The 21,410-nt window shown below is 36.1% G+C and overlaps 1 protein-coding gene across 2 annotated transcripts in view; it reads left to right on the top strand.

Annotated features, from left to right (window-relative positions):
• Window positions 1–14,438, top strand: part of LOC127518168 (tumor necrosis factor receptor superfamily member 3-like) — a 36,085-nt gene extending 21,647 nt beyond the window's left edge. Inside the window, exons 1-10 of one of the 2 annotated variants that reach the window (XR_007931472.1) lie at window positions 2,205–2,271; window positions 2,350–2,444; window positions 2,550–2,623; window positions 2,828–3,017; window positions 5,116–7,992; window positions 8,083–8,273; window positions 13,108–13,233; window positions 13,339–13,491; window positions 14,061–14,142; window positions 14,300–14,312. The gene's annotated coding sequence lies outside the window, so the exon portion shown is untranslated. Of the gene's footprint in view, window positions 1–2,204; window positions 2,272–2,349; window positions 2,445–2,549; window positions 2,624–2,827; window positions 3,018–5,115; window positions 7,993–8,082; window positions 8,274–13,107; window positions 13,234–13,338; window positions 13,492–14,060; window positions 14,143–14,299 lie in introns of those variants that run through there. The other variant, XR_007931474.1, reaches the window with a different exon arrangement.
• The last annotated feature ends 6,972 nt before the right edge of the window (window positions 14,439–21,410 follow it).

The raw sequence follows: 21,410 nt of genomic DNA on the forward strand, positions 1-21,410 counted from the left end.
TGAGTTATGGTGGTTTCATGTTAGCCCCTGCTTTCAATAAACCATTTTTTTCTCCAGATTTTCTACACCTCATTTGTTTCTTTTCTTGTCAAAGGTATTGGGCTGAGAGTAAAGCAGACATGTACATCGATATCAAATACAGTGTGTGAACCTCTGCCAGGTTATTACTGTATAGACCTGCACTCAAACTGTCAAAAGACCAAAAAACATTCAACCTGCTCACCTGGACAATACGTCAACCAAACCGGTCAGTCTGTTATCATTCAAATAGCTATTATACATCCACAAAAACTGATAGACTGAGATGACATCCGAGAACAATAACTCTGCTTAAATTTATATTAAATACTTGTACATATGGAAATTTGCATATTGTTCCAATGCAGTTTTACATTTACATTATACTTGGAAAAGAAAATCAGTTTACTGTGGATATAGGGTTTTACCACAGTTCCTTATTACAGACATTGTTTGCTTGTGACTCTGAGAGCACCTGACAAGAACAAATGAAAAAGTACTGATTTATGATTAGGCAGATTATTAGTTAGTTATGTGATGATTCATTTTGTGTGTCAGATGCTATACTGAATAATGATGTCACTAAATAATGTGATATCTGTCACTGCTGTAAGAAAAAATGATGAGGACGTTGAAGATCTCAATGAAGAAGTTTATTGCAGCATAGCAGTGACAAAGTACATGAAGCACCTTGGGTTCACCTGTGTCAGAATGAACCCAGAACATCCAAATCTCAAACCTTTTATCCTGTTACAGTTTACCACTCTTAATGTAAATGAAATTGCTCCTGCTGTATCAGCTGTGGTCTGTATGTTAATGAAATTGTGACACCTCATTGTCTGAGATGGTTCTCTGTGTCCCACACCCATTCCCATTCTACAATTGATGACCATTTGCTCCGGATGTGATCAAATGGTACATAAACAATATACCAGTTGACTTTCTTCTTCTCTATGATAATTAAGCCATTTTGGGGATGAGCTTATTCTAAAATATACTTTGGAGTGGAATCTGGGTCGAGGCAGACTACAATTTCTTACACTGCCTTAATTGCTCATGGAGTTGAAACTTACCTACTTTATATTTTTGCATGTTTTTACAGGAACAGAATTTAGTGATACAGTGTGTGATCACTGTCCTGCTGGTTCATATTCAAATGGTACAGTCTGCAAATTGCATACAAAGTAAGTATCACTATTTTACAACAACCTTCTTTATTGATTGGGATGTCTGTGATTGGAGTGTGTGTGATATTAATTGTCATAACTGTAATTATTATAAAGAAAAACAATAAGCAATATAGTGGAGCAAGTAGAGTAACTCTTCCCCAAGATTTGAGCCTGCATCCTTAAACTGTTTTCCCCAATGCAGTGTAAAAACACATCCATTGTATACATGTCACCTTTTTTACCTCTTGTGAGGTATGGAGTTAACTTAAACTGCTCCATAACAAATGCCAGCCAAACAATTGACAAATTAGTACTGACTGACTTAAAAAAAATTGATGACTAACTTCTAAGACTAGTCTTAGCACTTTTATGCCGCTGGCCTCTGGTTTTTACCGCTAGAGGAAGCTGTATGCTTATGTAGTTAAAACAGACCCTCCTGTTGGTCGAAAAGTAGTTCTGTTGTCATGCCATGCTGTTGCAGTCCTATGACAAAAGAACACTTTGTTAGTAAACAATCATACTTGATTCCCTGTTATGTGTGATCATTCATGGCAACTCAGCACATAATTAAATAAAATAAATTCAAGATTTTATACTTCATCTTTGCTAGGAAATTATTTCAGTGCATTCAAGGCATGTATCTATACACTATATAGGCTACTAGTATAAGTGCTGAATGACAATAAACTGAAAGAACATTAAATCTTGAACTTGGATCTGTCATTTTGTTAACGTTTGTAATGGGTGCCCTCATATACTGCATCACGTGTATGGTTTTCCATAAATGGTAAACACTAGAAGGGATACAACTACGGCCACTGGGCATGCGTTACTGATAGAAAATGTGAGATTTTTTATTCATTTCATATTTGATTAATGTACATATTTTAAAGAAAAACACGTTAAGCAATATAAATTCAAACCTTTCCATCTATACAAAACATAAGTGAGTAGATAAGACATGTTTGATGTTGTTTGTGCAGAATTAGGCTGAGAAGGTTGTAGTGGTGATCATGGATAAAGAGCACCATCCAGTGGAGAGATTTGTGTTTGAGATCTCACAGCCTCAACTTGTGTCCATCAGGTGAGTGACATTGGGATCAGTATTTTTGAAGCAGACATTATGCGTGTCTTTCATATGTGTATGATTTTTCTGTGTCAGCTCAGAGACTCTGCTGTCCCATGTGGAGCAGCTGCTGAGAGCAGTGATCCTAAAAATCAGTGTGTGTGACGCTGTTCTAGACAACAATCCTCCAGGTAGCTCAGCCTTCGCCACAAACTAAGCTACCCAGATAATGACCTTACACTTATTAAGTAAAGTTTTAATAGATTTAAATCGTGCAGCTTTTTTTCTATCCGCAGGGTATACATTCACAGTGCTGGTACACACTAGGGAAGCCGCCACAAGAAACATGGAGAAAGTTCAGGTCATCAAGGTGTGTTAAAACAGTTGTTTGTTATGTGTTGATTTATTTATTATGACTGAAAGAGGAACAAATGAAATATTGAGACATTTTGACGTTCATGCTAATTTTTTAAGTCACATTGTTGTGCTGATAGTATTATTTGTAATGAAAAAAATAAATAAGAGCATTTTAAAGCATTTTCTCTAATGATGATTTCTCACTTGCTGTAAACAGATGCAGCTGTATGTGGAAGAAAAAAAACAGAAAACCTCATGCTGTGTTAGTGGAACACATCAAAGCAGCTGCAAGGGGTGTTAACTACAGGAAACAAGAAGGTTTTTTTTGTTTTTTCTCCGTGTTGACAACAGCCAGTATTTTGGTAACATGAAGGACGTATATTGAGCTGGACTGTGTGTCTTATTAAGTAAGTAGAATTAATCAGTATATCTGTATCTTTTGCCTGTTTAATTTTTTCACTTTTGTTGCTCACAATCTGTCATTGTGCTGAAATTGTCCTGTGTTTTATTTTTTAATACAATTTTGTCTTCTTTCACTGCATACCTCTGTCATGACTCCAGATGCATGTGTGATTTGGAGCATGCTACTTTTGTACTGCAGGCCTTAGTGCTTTTTTGTTTTTGTTTTTATGTACAGCTCTCTCCTTAATTGATCCACATCTACAGTGGGTACGGAAAGTATTCAGACCCCCTTAAATTTTTCACTCTTTGTTATATTGCAGCCATTTGCTAAAATCATTTAAGTTCATTTTTTTTCCTCATTAATGTACACACAGCACCCCATATTGACAGAAAAACACAGAATTGTTGACATTTTTGCAGATTTATTAAAAAAGAAAAACTGAAATATCACATGGTCCTAAGTATTCAGACCCTTTGCTCAGTATTTAGTGGAAGCACCCTTTTGATCTAATACAGCCATGAGTCTTTTTGGGAAAGATGCAACAAGTTTTTCACACCTGGATTTGGGGATCCTCTGCCATTCCTCCTTGCAGATCCTCTCCAGTTCTGTCAGGTTGGATGGTAAACATTGGTGGACAGCCATTTTTAGGTCTCTCCAGAGATGCTCAATTGGGTTTAAGTCAGGGCTCTGGCTGGGCCATTCAAGAACAGTCACGGAGTTGTTGTCAAGCCACTCCTTCGTTATTTTAGCTGTGTGCTTAGGGTCATTGTCTTGTTGGAAGGTAAACCTTCAGCCCAGTCTGAGGTCCTGAGCACTCTGGAGAAGGTTTTCGTCCAGGATATCCCTGTATTTGGCCGCATTCATCTTTCCCTCGATTGCAACCAGTCGTCCTGTCCCTGCAGCTGAAAAACACCCCCACAGCATGATGCTGCCACCACCATGCTTCACTGTTGGGACTGTATTGGACAGGTGATGAACAGTGCCTGGTTTTCTCCACACATACCGCTTAGAATTAAGGCCAAAAAGTTCTATCTTGGTCTCATTAGACCAGAGAATCTTATTTCTCACCATCTTAGCAAACTCCATGCGGGCTTTCATGTGTCTTGCACTGAGGAGAGGCTTCCGTCGGGCCACTCTGCCATAAAGCCCCGACTAGTGGAGGGCTGCAGTGATGGTTGACTTTCTACAACTTTCTCCCATCTCCCGACTGCATCTCTGGAGCTCAGCCACAATGATCTTTGGGTTCTTCTTTACCTCTCTCACCAAGGCTCTTCTCCCCCGATAGCTCAGTTTGGCCGGACGGCCAGCTCTAGGAAGGTTTCTGGTCGTCCCAAACGTCTTCCATTTAAGGATTATGGAGGCCACTGTGCTCTTAGGAACCTTAAGTACAGCAGAAGTTTTTTTGTAATCTTGACCAGATCTGTGCCTTGCCACAATTCTGTCTCTGAGCTCTTCAGGCAGTTCCTTTGACCTCATGATTCTCATTTGCTCTGACATGCACTGTGAGCTGTAAGGTCTTATATAGACAGGTGTGTGGCTTTCCTAATCAAGTCCAATCAGTATAATCAAACACAGCTGGACTCAAATGAAGGTGTAGAACCATCTCAAGGATGATCAGAAGAAATGGACAGCACCTGAGTTAAATATATGAGTGTCACAGCAAAGGGTCTGAATACTTAGGACCATGTGATATTTCAGTTTTTCTTTTTTAATAAATCTGCAAAAATGTCAACAATTCTGTGTTTTTCTGTCAATATGTGGTGCTGTGTGTACATTAATGAGGAAAAAAAATGAACTTAAATGATTTTAGCAAATGGCTGCAATATAACAAAGAGTGAAAAATTTAAGGGGGTCTGAAAACTTTCCGTACCCACTGTAAATTGCAAGAGTCAGGTTCCAGAAGTAAAAACTAATTTTTTCTATAGTGAAATAGATTTTTAACTATAACTTTAAAGAAACCTTTAAAGACAGACCTATTGTGAGCACCAAGGTTGTGTGGTATATGCTTTTGTTGAAGCCATCAGTTCATGTTATTTCAACTTATTTTTTAAATAATCGTGTTTTGTGAAAAAGTGTGAAACAGTGAAACACTCTATTTGCAGTGACGGATCACTTCTGCGTGCAGTGTGAAACCACTAACCTGTGAACATGGGTACAGAAAAAATTACTCACCTCATATGTGTGAAACAGACGTAACCATGTATTTACCCTACTTGCACTGTTATTCATTTCACACGTTAAAGGACACGTTTTTTCCATTATTAAGCCTACATATAAAAGTCAAGGTATGGTAATGAAGACTGCTGATTTGTGTGGAGCCTAATTACAAATATTTTAGGCCATTCATTTTTATTCTTTCCTTCTTTCTTTCTTTCTTTCTTTCTTTCTTTCTTTTTCTCTTTCTTTCTTTTTTTTTTTTTTTTGCTCCTAATTAAAGTATGTAGAAAAAAAAAGTGATATGTTTCTCAAAAAAGAAGAAATCACCAAATATTAAACTAAATATCTATGGTCAAATGTTAGAGCAGGTAACAGAAATTAGGTTCCTTGGAGTATGGATGGACTCAAAACTAACTTTTGCATCACATATAAAGAAAGTAATAGATAGATGTAAAAAGGGAATTAATATTTTAAGATGTTTGGCAGGGGTAGATTGGGGTGCAACCTGACAGACATTGAAAAGAGTATATGCAATGATTATAGACCTATGTTTGATTATGGCAGCATATATAGTTTGGCATCAGTATCTATGTTAAAAAAAAGTAAGTAGTATTCAATTTCAAGCACTAAGAATAGGAAGTGGGGCATTTAGAACATCCCAGTTTCAGCGATGCAGGTGGAAATGGCGGAGTTGCCTTTAGACCTCCGAAGACTTAAGTTAAAGATGGCATACTGGTGTTCAGTAAGGGGCATGTAGAAACCCATCCAGTCAAAGATGTATTACAAAAATGTTGGGAACATGAGAATGTAAATTATAGTAGTAGGATGTAGGATGGAATGGCGATGCAGATGCCAAGAAGCTAGGAGGTAATGACATAAAAATAAGCTCAACGGCAATACCAATAATATCCCCTTGGCTGTTCCAAATGCCAATGGTAGATCTCCAGTTGCACTTTAAAATATATGATAAGGAAAGGTGTATACCTAAAGAAATAGTAGTGGATCAATATTTAAAACAAAATTATTTTAATTGTATTCAAATATATACGGATGGGTCAAAAAAAAAATCGGGTACACAGCAGCAGCCATATATATTCCCTATTTTAAATAGCACTGTTATCTAATAATGTATCTGTATTCACAACAGAAATGATGGCAGTTCTAATGGCTATATGGAGTGGATGGAAGAAATTCATCCTTTAAGTGTAGTAGTTTGTTCAGACTCATATTCAGTATTAAACAGTTTAAATAGCCTATGAAAATCAGCATCTAGACAGGATATATTATATGAAATTTTACAGAATTTTTATAGAATAAATCAAATAGGACTAAGAGTAGAGTTTTTATGGATACCTGCGCATGTAGGGGTAGAAGGGAATGAGGTGGTCAATAAGCTGGCCATGTCAGTATTGAGAAAAGAAGAGATTTACATAGAAGTTCCTTTAAGTAAAACAGAAGTAAAAGATATTAAAACAGCGGAATAAGTATGTGGCAAGATATATGGAATAAAGAGTCAAAAGGGATTCAACATAAAGTGGGGATTGAAAGAAAGGTATATGGAAAAACAAGAGAAGATACTGTTATAACCAGGCTTCGTATAGGACACTCTAACCTTAATTATTCATTGCATATAATAGGAAAAAGTGAGTCAGATTGCTGCAGTTACTGTGGAATAACTGAAACAGTTGAACATGTGCTCTGACATTGTGAGGCATATAATAGACAAAGAAAGCAGCTTGTTGAAAAACTAAGATATATGGAAATTAATGACATTTCAGTTAAGATTATATTTCAGAATGCACAGAAACAGTTAAGGGTTTATGATTTTCTGCTAGAATATTTGAGAGATACAGATTTGATTAGAAGAATTTAGTTGTTTAATTTTTATTTTTATTTATTTATTTATTTTATTATTTATTATTATTATTACTACTACTACAGTATATAATACTTTCGTTCATCGAGGCCTCACACTCCATCCCAGTAGGTGGCGGAAATTCACCTTAAGCTGTTTTTTTTTTAAACACAAAAAAAGAAGAAGATGTTTTGAAAAAAAGAAGCGGGATCTTGAATGGAATACGAGTGCTGGTTGGTTTGTAATTCTTTTATACTGTTTTGTGTAGTTTTTGCAATAAATGCTTGTGTGTACTTTTGTATTGGTGATTGGTGAAGTGGTTAAGTTTAGGGTAGGGTTGGGGCTATGTAGCCTAACGTTACTCAAAAAAAAAAAAAAATCTATGAAAAAATGCTATATAAAAATAATTTCTGCTTTTACAAATGCATGCAAATAATTAAATGCGTCTTGATCAGAGGCATAAGGCAAGCAATTAAAAACAAAAGGAGTTCCTAGGCTTTTTTTTAGGCTTTAGTGAAACACGAAAGGCGCTTGACTGCCTTGGGGAGGTTGCTATTTGTGGTCTCAGAGTTATACGGTGATTAATTTCCACAATTCTGTAAGTCACACAAGTTCTACAATAGAAGTAGGTGGTGTTAAGTAGGCCTGCTTTTTTCCACCTGCCACCTACAGATAACGTTACACGTCTGATTATTTTAACGGTTTTATTTTTAAGAAATAAATAAATCATCAAAGCGATTAAGTCGATTGTGAGAAGGCTACTGACGCTAAGTAAAACAAAAATTTAAAATTTAAATCTGCAGTCTACTGTCAACTCAATTTTAATTAAATGAAAATTTCCTATAAGGTTTTCCATGTGCTGCTCAGCTGAAGTGGAAAAAACAACCACGGCATAATAGATCTCGGGGGGGGTTGTGAAACATCAGCGCTTCGGTGTGAAATATGTTTTGCCAACAGAGAGAAAACGGTAAGTAATTTCCATTAAAAAAGTTATTAGGTTCTTGCACAATTTCTGTCTCTTTTTCTGAAAGCCATCTAACATAAATTTCTTTTTCAGCTCCATATGAAAAAAAGAGAGCTAAATTATCACCTCCATACCAGTGATGATTCTTTTAGTCATATGCTGTAACTTCATTCATCTATCAACATTTCTGCCTCTCCTCCTCATGAACATTGTGCTTTGTATGGCAACTTGCAATAATGCAGAATATGAGATTAATGGAGAGTGCTGCCCAATGTGTGATCCAGGTAAGTTTAACTCTTCACCACAACATATCCATTACGTCAGGATATAAAGAGGTCATATGATATTTTAAATCAGTCCCCATGGTACCAGGCTTTGAACTGTCACATCATTATTACTGATAAGCTCAACAACTCTAATATGCTCCTTAAACAATCTTTTAAGGTTGAATTGATATGTTCAGGGACTAATATTTAAATAAACATAAGCCACTCTGTCTGAATGTTGGTATCTTTCAGAGGGCTTTATTAAAAGGTGTGTACCCTTCTGATATTTAGTAGCTCTGTTAATTTCCACTGCCTCTGTGACTGGGTTGGCCAAGTTGTTAAAATACAATGTGGAATATGGGTGTTCGATTTCTAATTTTGCAGCTTATTTTTAATAAATGGTCCCTTTGAACTAGACAAGGCATTTTCATTTCTTAAACATAGTAGTTTTATTTCAGAATGCCAAGGGACAGTTTTCATCATATGACCCCTTTAAGTCACTTATTAGACAGATATACCCCCGGTTTTAAAGACAAGGCTTAAGCTAGTCTTAGACTAAAATGTATGTTTGAGCTGTTTTAAATGAAAGTAACTTGTACTGACACATCTTAGGGTGTTTTCACACCTGTAGATTGATTGCATTGTTCCGAAACAGGGACATAATTTGTTACAATGTTGCATTTTCTTCTTGGTTCAGTTTGCTTTCGCAAGGGATTATTTTACCAAAATGTGTTTATGCAAGTCACATGTGTGCACAACTATCCCTTTATTGGTCAAAGTTTGCTCTGCATCATCCATTAAAATGATTGACAAGTTCGCTTCATGAGCATATTGTGGCTTGTTTAGTACCTACTATCGAGACACATGCAAACACTATAGGAATGTAGCCGTCATTCCCGCTGTTAAATTATGTAATACACTGGTATTAATTAAAGCGCGATTTCTCTTCCAGCGCTGTCTAATAGACTGTGTCGAGACACATGCAAACACAATATGAATGTTATAATGCAGCTAGAGCCGGAATCAAGGCTTCGTCGGGACAGCGTTCTTGCACGGAGAAGCACGATTACACAGAGGCGCTCTTTGGTTTTTAACTGCAGTAACTAAGGGTGTTTTCACACCTAGTTCGTTTAACCCTTTCAAATGCTCTTGGAGCAGTTCAGCGTGTATGTGCTCACTCACAGAATCAAACAATGCTGCATTTTATATAACACATTTACCGTTATGAAATATGATATTGTTTGGTTCGTTGGTCCGTTGGGTTGGATTGCTTTCACACCACAAGCGAACTGCCCCAGAGTTCGTTTGCAATCAGGCTGAGACCACCTCGTTCAGGCGGTTGTTTTGGTGCGGGTCCGAGCGCGATTGCCGTGTTCACATATGCCTAAATGAACCGAGCCAAGGGAGAAAACGCACCAGGTTCCAAAACAAACACTCAGGTGTGAAAACACCCTTAAAATATATCAGCTCCATTGTTTTGTCTCAAGATTTACACCAGTAATGTTTTTTTCTAGTAAACTTTTATAAAAGCTATTTAAATGCCGTAATTGAACTAAGGCCTAATCCTGGCTTGGGCTAAGCCCTGTCTGTGAAACCGGGCCATGGTCTTATAGTTACATAATCCACATATAAGCTGCGTCCCAATTCAAAGGCTGCACCCTTCGAAGGTCGCATTCAAAGGGCGATTGTGTCACCGTGGTGCAATGAAGGCTGTTCCAATTTGAAGGCTACTTTAAATGCAGCCTCCAAATGCATCCTTCGTTTCCCATGCAATGAAGGATACAACAGGTGGATCCTTCATGGCCTTGCCTACCCCAGAATTCATTGTGCGGCAGTGACAACAGGATTTTTTTGGAGAGAAATTGCCGAATTACACTTTTAAATGCAAGTACTGGGTTTCAACTTATTCAAATATAATGAAACAAATGTAAAAATAAAAACTTTAAAGTTGTTCAAATGTTGACATATCTTACTAAGATGTGATTATAGTTTATACTCTTTATTATATACAGAAATGGACATAATGAATGCAGACAGTTTGTAAACCCGTTAGTCAACGGCAGCTGTCACAGTTGTCAGGTGACAAGAACAATCCTCTGTAGGCTAGACCATCCCATTTAACAACGCTCGTTCAGACCTTCGTAGCCTTTGAAGGATGCAGCCCCTGGATTGGGATGCAGCTATAGAATTCAAATTCTTGGTTAGTGGTTCCTAACCATGCTCCAGGAAGCACCCCAAAAGTACACATTTTGGTGGTTGACTATTCTGTTTCAGATAAGGTAAACTTCCAAAATGTGTATTGTTGAGGGGCCTCCAGGAACGTGGTTGGGAACCACTGGTTATGAAAATATAAAAAAAAATTAAAACAGTTAAATTTTTTAAAACAGCCTGTCATCTATATGACTAGAGACCTGAAATTTTGAATGTGTTTTGAGTGTGTTAGCCATTATTGCATTAGCTAATACACAACATAGCTCCAGTCTAAAGCTGGATATTGATATACATTTCCAGATTCAGTTCAATTTGATTCTGACTTGTGAACATCACATCGTAAGTTGATCAGCAGAACATAGTGACATTTACAGGACAAGGATAGCTGTATTAATATATTTTCATGCAGTCACTGAAAGAAAAGCACAGATCAATCAAGAATCAATATTGAGACTGATCAAAACAAAATCACAATAATATGGAAAATCTGTTTTTAACCACTCTTGTAGCAAATTAGCTAAAAATAAATATGAATATTTAATCATAACTAGTTATAATTAATTATATTTGGATCAGTTAATAAAATTAACTTAATGTAATAAAATTAATATTACAATCAATTAACCTGTTTGGCCAATGAACACTAAACACTTAACTACTCTAACATTCACACACATACATGCATAGTTTGCCAAGGGAAAGAGAGAGCTGAAGCAGAATACAGGAAAGCAAGAAGTTACAGCATTGTTCGAAATTCAGCTGATCAACAGCCTTGAGCAAACCATCAGTTTAGTTCTAACATGCCCTTCTTTAAAAGGGGTAAGGATACTTAATGTTTCAAATAATGAGACAAAGTTTGATACTTGCATGTCTCGCCCATTTGAATTAAAACTGTCCTGGTGCAATTTGTGGAGGCTCCCGTTGAATCTTTGCTGATATTGTCTTGATGAAAGAGAACCAATTGGATTCAGAGGATCTTTGGTGAATGGAAGGTCTAGGCTGAAGCCTGGCACAAGCTTGGGGTTCCTTTAGAAACTTCTAGTACAGCATCTAGTACTAGTTCTTATTAGTTTTCTTGTGTCCTGTATAGTGTTGTCACGGTACCAAAATTCCAGTAGTCGGTACCAATACCATAAAAAATTTACGGTTCTCGGTACCAATTTCGGTACCACAGCAAAATCTGTTGGAACTATTTTACTATTTTATATAGCCTATTTTAAAAACATATTAAATATGGTAATCATACATATAAATATTTGGAGCTTGTGTATATGTTTGTGTGTGTATATATACCTCAATTAAATAAATTTTGAAATATTAAAAAAAAAAAAAATGCTCAAACGTCCATTTTGTAACAGACCGCATGTTTATTTTAGCTATTCCTTCAATGAAACGACACAATACAGCCTGTAAAACTATGAAATAAATATCGGTAAATAATGGTAACCTAAATAATAAGAAAGTTAAATATTATTTTAAAAAAAAAACATTCGTTTTTTATTTCTACACAAAGATGCATCATATAGCCTACTGCTCTGCTCTTTGAGAGGGATGTGGGACATGAGCAGGAAAGAGACCATTTCTCTTTAATAATATCTTCATGTTATCTCCTGATGTTACAAGGAACTGACACTTGTTGTAAAAGGTCTGAAGAGTGAGTTTTATCTTCTCACATTCAGGCTATATTTGATTTTGCGCTGCCAGGGAAAGCGAAAGTAAAAATCACCAGCGTGTGTGAAAAGCGCTATACAAATAAACTTGATGCGCTTTATGAAGTCTAATAAGCACAAACTGTGTTAAATAGAAATTGACGTGCAAGCAAGAAGGTTTCTGTCCTACAGTGTTTTTTCTACTTTACCACAGTAAAGAATGCGAATAGCCTATAATAGGCCTAAAATTGAACGAAAGGAAGAAACGTTTATAATCCCCTGCGTGAGTAAAGACTTGGGAAAAGAAACAGAGATTCCATGTTCAGTGGAATAAGGCTAATGGAAAATTGTTAAATTTTCTGCTAATTGGGTGACCAGATCGCGATTCGCAAAACAGAATACAAAGCTTAAACGTATGGACTCGCGTACCTCTCTCATTTGGCATGAACCAAAATGTTTCCATGGCTGCGATGTCACATTTAATTGCTAACCTATTATTTTTTTTGTAAACAAAGCTTTGTGCTTCACTCGTGTCATATTCAAGTAAATACTGGCACAGTCCTATCAGTGGGTACCGAATATACCCGGATTCTCGGTACTACAGAAATGCTGGTATCGTATTTTCAAAATTTCAGTACCGACTTGGTACCGAAGTACCGGTACTTTTGACAACACTAGTCCTGTAATAGGACACCTAGTTCTGTCTGTGTGTTAGCTTCATTTGGGATGCTAGTTGCAGTTTAGGGGGATGGGTTCACAGAACTTTGAGAGAGTGAGTTTCTGGATTATTCATTAAATATAATGAATAATTGTGTGTGTCTGATTGGTCCAGACGCTACATACTACAGACTGATTGTTTTTATCCTGGTTATTCTACATTTTTAAGTTTACACAATTTACAGAAATATACAGATATATAATTAATACAGCTTAAACAAAAGTTGTTATCTGCATATGTAAACAATGAATGTGTTGGTATAATTACTTTCTAGGAAAGCGAGTTCATAAGCATTGTGATGAGAACACAAGCACAACATGTGAATCATGCCTTGAGATGACCTACACTGACATTCCCAATGGATTGACCAAATGTCTGCCATGTTCAGTCTGTGATAAAAGTGAGTAGAAATTACTTTTATCTCATTTAGTCATAGTGGTTTCATGTCAGCCCCTTTTCTACAGATTTTCTATAGCTGACTTATTTGTTTCATTTCTTGTCAAAGGTATTGGGCTGAGAGTAAAGCAGGCATGTACATTAAAATCAAATACAGTGTGTGAACCTCTGCCAGGTTATTACTGTATAGACCTGCACTCAAACTGTCAAAAGGCCAAGAAACATTCAACCTGCTCACCTGGACAATACATCAACCAAACCGGTCAGTCTGTTATTATTCAAATAGCTATTATACATCCACAAAAACTGATAGACTGAGATGACATCCGAGAACAATAACTCTTGCATATTGTTCCAAAGCAGCTTTACATTTACATTGCATTTGCAAAACAGAATCAGTTTACTGTGGATATGAGATCCTCATAAGACATTGTTTGCTTGTGACTCTGACAGCACCTGACAAAACCACCCTAAAATTTTTGCCAAATTATGATTAGGCAAATTATGTAAGCAATAAGGTGCGAGAGGCTTTGCTGTATGGTGAATAAGCCACAGCTGAAGGGGTTAGGGCATTGTTAGGCACAATGCGAAGTGGAGTGCCTGCAACCCCTTCAGTCATGACTTATTCACCACGTAGCACTAGCCTCGAGTACCTTATTTATAAAACGGTTACCACACAGTACAGATATTAAAGCCATGAATATGTGTCAGTGCTACTTTCATGAAGTAAAATAATAATGATGTCACTAGCTAATGTGAGACCTGTTACTTCCTTTATTGCTCATGGAGTTGAAACTTACGTAATTTATATTTCTGAATGTGTTTCTGTAGGAACAGAATTTAGTGATACAGTGTGTGATGACTGTCCTGCTGGTTTATATTCAAATGGTACAGTCTGCAAATTACATACAAAGTAAGTACCATTATTTTACAACATTGAGTTTCCACACTTTCTTACAATAAATTTGTACATTTGTTGTTTTTTTTAATTTGCTTCAGTAGATTTTGTGGTTGAATCAAGCTCTTTTCTCAGACAAATATAGTTTAACTTGAACTCCTCTCTCTAACAGGTGTGAATCACTTGGCAAAATTACAGTCAAGACAGGAACAGAGACGTCTGATGCTGAGTGCAGTGATGGGACACATTCTTTACTGATTGTGATGTCTGTGTTTGGAGTGTGTGTGATGTTAATTGCCGTAACTGTAATTATTATGAAGACAAAAAGAAAGCAATATAGTGGAGCAAGTCAAGTAACTCCTCCCCAAGTTTTGAGCCTGCATCCTTAAACCCCTCCACAGCACAGCGTTGCCCTCAGGCAACAGAAATTTTTCTTAAGCCCTATGTTTAGAACATTTTTCTTTAAATTATTACAACCAATTAGAAAGGTTGATAAAGTACAAAAGAACAGTCCAGTAAGGTGTGGGAGTCACTATCAAGCACCATTTGAAGGTGGGACGTCCTGTTCTGACACATGGTCACAGGAGCACATGGTGTGAGAAGAAGGTTATTTGCTTTAGTAATCTTATTTAAAATGACATGAACTGTACATAAAAAATATGTGTGTGTGTTTGAAGGTGTAGAGAAGATTTTAGTCAGGTTTTATGAGGTTTTTTTTTTTTTTTTTTTTTTTTGCATGTTCAGAAATTCAGTTTTTCTTTTCGTTGCCTCAGGGCAGCGTTGTGCGATAAGGGTTACTTTTCGAGGATGTTTTGGACAATACCTCACATTGGGAATAATGTGTTATAAGAAGGGAAGATGCAGCGTTCCTGGGTGTGCAGGAACACCCAAAGTGATGTGCAAAAATTATAACATACAATTCTATTTCACAGCAGAGAAGTGCTTTTTGAAGTTTCATATAGAGTGAAATCTTATTACATGAAGTACATTATATGGCATGACACACTATACATGATACAAACCTATGTATGTATCAAATTCAGTATATCAATGTCTTTCAAGTGTTTTTCCCTTTTTATTTAATGATTTCTTGACATTTAAAAAAAAAAAAAAAAAAAATCCTCTGAGCACTGTCTTATGATAATTTTCTCTATGATTCTATACCATTGTTGCACAACGTGCAACAGAATCATATGTAAATATGTAAATCTGTAAAACATTTATTATGTTAGAATCATAAAATGTTCCCAAATGAACAAAAAAATGTGGAATATTTTTTTTTTTCATGTGCCATCAACATGTGTGTTGCTGTTTTCCCCAATGCAGTGTAAAAAACGTGTTTGACAGGTCTATGCAAACTGTACATAATGTTTGAAGCAGAGCGTGAGTTTACAACCAGATTTAAAAACAATCCAGTTCACTGTTATTTCCTCCCCACTCTAAATGAAAGTTTGATTTCCATTAACGTACACAGAAACTCAAATAGCTCACTAAGAACAGTGTTAACTTAAACTGCTCAAAAGACAGGCATCATTTCCATAAATGCCAGTCCAACAATTAACTAATTAGTACAAATTCTAACAAATTGTTTAATGAACCAATACTTGATAGCTCCTCTTATTTCCTTATATGATTGCGTTCACCTGTCCCTTATTTTGTTTATTAGTAATACCGCAGGAGTTAATCTGTGAGGACATTTAGTGGAATCAGTACGACATATCTTTACAGGAACATCCTTTACTAATGTAGTAATGTGGTGTCTGTAAATGGCACTTGGCTAATTATTTTATATAATAACTAGTTTTATAGTTTGCCTTTTCCTTCTTGTCCTTATTTGAATTTGTAAGAGAACAAGTCAATCAGTGGGCCAGGGGCCAGATGCATAAACCATTATGTTAAGACTATGTTTTAAGAACTACTATGACCAACTAGCAGTTAGCAAAGAGGCAATCAGTAATACTTTTTGGTATCAAATAAGAACAATCTAGAAATTCTTAAATAAATAAATTTAAAAAAAAAAGACTTCTAACTTCTAAGACTAGTTTTAGCACTTTTATTCCACTGGCCTCTGGTGGTAACCGCTAGAGGGGGCTATATGCTTATGTAGTGAAAACTGACCCTCAAAAAGAATAGTTCTGTTTTCATGCCATGCTGTTGCAATCCTATGAGAAAAGTTTATTATTAAGCAGCCACACGCGATTCCCTCTCATGTGTGATCGTACATGGCAACTTAACACAATTAAATAAAATTAATTCAAGATTTTATACTTCATCTTTGTTAGAAAGATATTTCAGTGCATTTAAGGAATGTACTGTATCTAGCCTACTAGTATAAGTGCTGAATGACAAACTAAATTAACTTTAAATCTTGAACTTTGATCTGTCATTTGTTCATCTCAAGGAACAGCAATCATGGCATGTATGGTAGCCTATGGCTAGGAGGTAAATGATCTCTAAATGATCTGCTGTGGGTACAACATAAATGTCACATATGAAATGAACAAAAGGGCCCTGTTTACATTTGCAATTATCATGCATGCAATCACTCTGGTCCGTGACACCCATTCAACACAGTGTGTTATTTGTCTTCAGTAACCGACACGGATACCCAGGGTGGTTTTTAAATTAGATTAGAACTGTTTAATTAATCGAATTAATAATCCTTATTTTCGCGAATGCGCTCTTTAACTATTCTGCCCTACAAAGGCAAAGTGCAGTAACTACGCTAACACTGAAACTGAGAAAAACGCCTTTAAAGTTTTTATACCAGCCAGTCAAACATGTTGTGGGTAGATTAGTGGTAATGCATTCATGTAATGTAATGTAAGTTTCCAGACTACTCAGAATTGTCTCCACATTCTCTAAAGTATTTATCATGCCTGAAGTCCAGCAGCTAGAGCCACTAACAGTCCTTAAAACAAACTAAAGCCCCCATTTGACCAGTGGTGGCTCTGCTTATGAACTGCTGTGCTCCCAGCTTAAAAAAAGAAAGTAATATTTAGCAACAATATGAACATGAGGAATATTACAAAACTGTGATAAAACATGAAACATCTTTTAACAGAAACACTGTTCAATTACTTTTGCACAATTAATTTTTTTGATAACTTATGTATTCATTTAGCATTATATTAAAGTAGCCTCTTTTTAAATCACAAAATCAATGCTTACTTACAATTTGTGCGTTTGTGTTATCGTTACCTTTTCAGCATTTTAGTTATCGTATATATACAACTTTTCAAAAGCAATGTCTGTATTCTACATCAGTTCATTCCGATTGTATTTGCAATTGATATTAGTGATTTGAATTTGAATAAAAGTTTTTTTTTTTTTTCACATTTGGCATTCTATATCTATATCATATCTGCTATCTGCTAACAAACTCCTCCTTGTCTGATTTTAGTAAACAAATGTGGACACATATCTCTGAACAAATGTAGACTATTATGTATAAAATGTGTATACAGTATATTACTGTAAACAGCAAAGGATTATGGGAAAATACATGGTCGCCACTGTAATTTTTTTTGTAGAAGTTAGTTGGACAAAAGAGAAAGGATTTACTAGTAACTCCAACAAGGTTAGTATATTATTTCTATTTTTATGTAAAACATACATAATTTCAAATGTTGTCACTTGTTAACAGCAAATTAACATGATTCATCGTGTTTTTCACATCAGAATGTTTTGGTGCCTTTTTTCTGACTGGCGGCTGGTGTTACAATATATTCAGTTCCTGAGATATTGGTTTCCATTGGGTGGTGCATGCATGAATATTCATGAGTTTCCCCTGTTGTAAGTGTGACCTTGAGACAACGCACAAAAGAATGGAACAGAAAATATTAGTGCACACTCCTCAAATCGCAACATGTTTAATGGATTATTTCAAAATGGTAATAAAGTTTCAGTGTTAATCATAAACTGAAACTGTTCACATTTTCAAAACAATTCATGTGTAATATGACAAATGGTCTTAGCTGTTTTGCCTGATTGATTGCAGGCATTCAGATAGTGCAGAGCAAATATGAGCGAATAACCTATGGTGCTAGCGTAACCACTCCTCCTCAGCCCGCTCCGAGCAGGATACGAACCGAGTGGGAGAGGGGCGCACAAACAAGGATACTAAAGACCGCAGCTGCTAGCATGCCTTTTGAGGGCATGGGGAGTGAGGATTCCACTCACCCCCCCTAAACCACACTCCTATCCAGGTCACGGCACCAAATGCAACCAGGTCCTACTTGACCCACTCCGAGTGGGATTCGAACCAGGGTCTCTGACTGTTCTGTATCTAGGCTATAAGTGCTGAACGACAATAATTGAGTGAACTTTAAGTTTTGAACATTGATCTGTCATTTGTAGGATCAGAGGAGCTTCTATCATTGACAAGAAGGTATGGGTCAGATCTTTGACGAGATTTAAGTACCAAATTAACTAGAACATCTAAATTAAAATAACTCTGCTCTGCTGTGGATACAACATTAATGTCACATATGACATGAACAAATTTAGGATAACGTTGCATAAAAAGGTCCTGTTTACATTTGCAATTAACATGCAATCACCGTGACACCCAATCATGTATTTGTCTACTTATGTATCAAGACACAAGCTCGGATCTCTTTTCCAAGAGCAGTTTTTAAATTAGATTGTTCAGTTAATCGAAATAATAATGGTAACGTGTTACGGATCAACTGGGAATCATGTTAACTGCGGACATGCGCGTGCACGCAGATAGTTTTACCTGACTTTCTAGGAAATGTTGGACAGCGCCTGATTCGTCACAGGGAATTTTCCACGGAGCAGATTTAAAGGCTCTCCACATTATTTGTAAATGTTTGTATCATTATTGGACTTTGATGTTTCCCCTGTCGCTGTTAATGGAAGTTTTAATGCGTTTTCATGTCACGTTTCACAGAGCACGCCCAGATTATTTTGTTTACATAGAGACAGAGCGCATTTAGTATAATCTGAAAACCACGCCCACCGGGGCCGAATACGTTCCCCTCCAATGCATTTCTTATAGTTGTGCTCTGTCTCACTGCCTGTGTCCTTAAACATTCGTATTTTGTGGTCGACAGCTTATAAAAACTTAGTTCTGGGTTTTTTGGCTTGTTTGCTGTACACCTTGTCACATAGCAGCTTTTAGACATTGTTCTATTTTTTGTTTTAAGCCAGAAATGACAAAGAGGCAGCCTCACGCTATATAAAGTCAATGGGGACTGTTGGATCGTCCCCATTGCATGCATAGTTAACAGGTGTTAAAGCAAAAATCACAAAAAAAAAAAAAAAAAAAAAAAAACACTTTTAACAATACAACTTCAAAGCAGCATTACATAAAATGCATGTGTACATTACTATGAAGAGAAATCTGTTATGTCAGAAATGACTGTCAATATAATGTCCATATGGCAGAAATGTATGGTTCTTAGAAGTATGGTTAGTTAAGATCATTCAGTTAAGCAGAAAAATGTTCAGGCAATGATTGCATATTGTGGCCATAATGATTATAATATAAGGATAATTTTGCATGTTGATTCAGAGTTGGTATCATCTGAAGTCCTCGCAGGTGTTGGGGTCATCTAAAACCTTCACAAAGGCTGAATCCAAATATTAGCGAGGTCAGTACCTATAATATAAGTTATATTAGCCTATATGAAGAGGTCCACACTTGTTACATTTTATTTATAAAACTGACAGATAGTGTGTCATTTTTTCGGTTAATGAAGTCTGCAATAAAGTAAACAAAAAGCTTTTCCTATTCTAATTGCTTGGGAGCGTATATATTTGTATTTGTGTGAGGTGCCAAATGATCATGAGTTTAGTGATGTAAACTGTCTTTTGGAATTAGCCAAAATATGTAACAATTCATCATCACAGTATAATATGTCCTGCTTATGTTAGTCATGAAAAACCTGTGGTTGCCAAATGACTGGTTGTTACAGGACTTTCATACAAAATACAGTATGGAAACTGGAAAAAGAACCTGTGAGACATTAAGAAAGATATTTACAGCATGGTTCATTTTTAACTGTTAAACACTTTGTCACCTTAAAAATGTAAACATGCCATACATGTGACATACATAGGGGGTTGGGGAACCTACCTGTGTTCATCACTCATATTAAAGAGTGTGGCTTTGAATCTTGCACTGCTCATCACGTTTTCTACTATCAGGTAGGCTACACAAGTAGTCTGATGAGAGACCAGTATGTAGTGTGTAAAATGAAAAGCTGGAGTCATGAACTCAGAGAATTTACTGAGGACAAAGTGCTCTTCAATGTTTAAAGAATAACAGAGTAACAATTAAATTCAAGCACCTAACTGAATGTACAATACATACACACTATTACTATAAGCATTAAATTCAGTTATTTTAATTGATTATATGATTCTAAGAAACTTCTGTATTAAATTCAGAATTGTTCTAAACAGAGTTCTGTTCTGAAAAAAATAAAACTCATTATTTGAAACAATATGTTTTTATAATTCCTAAGCCAATGCAAAATGTTGAGTTTAGATCAGTCATGAATCCAGAATGAAGTTGCTTTATGTCAAGGGAAGAGAATACAGAGGTTGGTTGTACTTGTAACCTAAGCAAGAGATCTCAGAATATAAAATCAACAAAATCAGTAAAATTACTTAGAACAAACTCAAGCCAAAATATCTGTTTGTTTGTTTGTTTGTTTTTTCTTCTTCATATATATGTAATCACTCAGAAAAGAAATAATTTGATTATGAACAATAGTAAACTACAGATCAATTAACAAGACTTGTAAATAACATAAAGGACTTTGTAATGTTTGCTTTAGTATAGCCAACTGCTAATTTTAACTTAATGATTTAACTAAAACATGGCAGCACACTACAGACACAATATGATACACTAATGTTGAAAATAAATACTTATACTTTACTTAATTTCGTTGACAAGTTTGACATTCATTGAAACTACTGTCCCATGTTAACGTGGGCGTGGTTTGTGAGCGTGACATGAGAGCATGATAAACTTCCTTAAAACTGCTCCAAAAACGCAGGAACGAACACTGCGCAATCGAGGCACTTTATTATGTATACAACTAGTGAAACATACATTTTTAAATCTATGATCCGTGGAATATTGCATGTGACGAATCTGTCACTGTCTAACATCTGCTAGAAATACAGGTAAAACTGTGTGCTCGCGCGTGTCCCCAGTTAACATGAGCTGCGTTCCATTCGACAGGGTCCCTACACAATGTTTACTGCTCCCTACTCCCTGAGCATGGTATATCAATTGAAGTGGA

This window comes from Ctenopharyngodon idella, chromosome 8, assembly GCF_019924925.1.
Source record: "Ctenopharyngodon idella isolate HZGC_01 chromosome 8, HZGC01, whole genome shotgun sequence".
Lineage (NCBI taxonomy): Eukaryota > Metazoa > Chordata > Actinopteri > Cypriniformes > Xenocyprididae > Ctenopharyngodon > Ctenopharyngodon idella.